Genomic DNA, 2033 nt, shown 5'->3' with positions numbered 1-2033 from the left:
AACGTTTTGTCGGCAATGAAGGGTGCCCTCGTGTTTCAAATTCATTCCCATTTCTTGCATGGGTCCTAAGCATGCACCCAAGGACACAGATTTTATTTTTCAACCAATTTAGATGCACTGGAGCATGTGCATGTAGTTAAAATTTGAATTATGCACATAAATGCATTGAAAACTTACTTAATGCATAAAAATGTCCAAACGAACCCTGAAAAATCATAAAAATTGACACAACACCCCTGTTGTTCTTTGTTGACACGAGAAATTTTTTGGAAGAAATAATAGGCAATGGATATCGTTTCGTCCCCAAAGGTGGGACATTCCCTATCGAAACCATCATGCTTGTTGTGAGAAGCTCTGGTTTGTGAGAAGCTTATACCCAAACTTGCCCCAAATGGGACAATTTTTTTACCACGGCATGTTGATGATGCTCCATGAGACCATGCCAAGTTTCATGAATTTCAGACGAGTTTTAGATTTACTAGAATTTAAAAACCAGGTATCTCAACGTTTTGCTGGAAAATCAACGGTGCCCTGGTGTTTGAAATTCATTCCCATTTCTTGCAAGGGACCTAAGCATGCACCCAAGGACACATATTTTATTTTTCGACCAATTTAGATGCACTGGAGCATGTGCATGTAGTTCAAATTTGAATTATGCACATAAATGCATTGAAAAATTACTTAATGCATAAAAATGTGCAAACGAACCCCGAAAAATCACAAAAATTGACACAACACTCCTGTTTTTCTATGTTGACATGAGAAAAAAATTGGAAGCATTAATAGGCAATGGATATTGTGTGGTCCCCAAAGGTGGGATGTTCCCTATCGAAACCATCATGCTTGTTGTGAGAGCTCTGGTTAGTGAGAAGCTTATACCCAAACCTGCCCCAAACGGGACAAATTTTTTACCACGGCATGTTGATGCCGCTCCATGATACCATGCCAAGCTTCATGAATTTCAGACGAGTTTTAGATTTACTAGAATTTAAAAACCAGGTCTCAGCGTTTTGCCTGGAATGAACGGTGCCCTGGTGTTTGAAATTCATTCCCATTTCTTGCATGGGACCTAAGCATGCACCCAAGGACACAGATTTGATTTTTCAACCAATTTATATGCACTGGAGCGTGTGCATATAGTTCAAATTTGAATTATGCACATAAATTCATTGAAAACTTACTTAATGCATAAAAATGTCCAAACAAACCCCGAAAAATCTTAAAAATTGACACAACACTCCTGTTGTTCTATGTTGACACGAGAAATTTTGTGGAGGCAATAATAGGCAATGGATAACATTTCGTCCCCAAAGGTGGGACATTCCCTATCGAAACCATCATTCTTGTTGTGAGAAGCTTTGGTTTGTGAGAAGCTTACACCCAAACTTGCCCCAAATGGGACAAATTTTTTACCACGGCATGTTGATGCCGCGCCATGATAGCATGCCAAGTTTCATGAATTTCAGATGAGTATTGGATTTACTAGTTTTTAAAAACCAGGTATCTCAAAGTTTGGCTGGCAATCAACGGTGCCCTGGATTGAAATTCATTCCCATTTCCTGCATGGGACATAAGCATGCACCCCAGGACACATATTTGATTTTTCAACCAATTTAGATGCACTGGAGCATGTGCATGTAGTTCAAATTTGAATTATGCACATAAATGCATTAAAAATTCACTTAATGCATAAAAATGTCCAAACGAACCCCGAAAAATCACAAAAAATGACACAACACTCCTGTTGTTCTATGCTGACCTGAGAAAGTTTTTGGAAGCAATAATAGGCAATGGATATCGTTTTGTCCCCAAAGGTGGGACGTTCCCTATCGAAACCGTCATGCTTGTTGTGAGAAGCTCTGGTTTGTGAGAAGCTTATACCCAAACCTGCCCCAAATGGGACAAATTTTTTAGCACGGTATGTTGATGCCGCTCCATGATAGCATGCCAAGTTTCATGAATTTCAGACGAGTTATGGATTTACTAGAATTTAAAAACCAGGTATCTCAACATTTTGCCGAAAATCAACGGTG

This window comes from Aegilops tauschii, chromosome 2 (assembly GCF_002575655.3).
Source record: "Aegilops tauschii subsp. strangulata cultivar AL8/78 chromosome 2, Aet v6.0, whole genome shotgun sequence".
NCBI lineage: Eukaryota > Viridiplantae > Streptophyta > Magnoliopsida > Poales > Poaceae > Aegilops > Aegilops tauschii.
Note: the sequence above shows the minus strand (reverse complement) of the source record.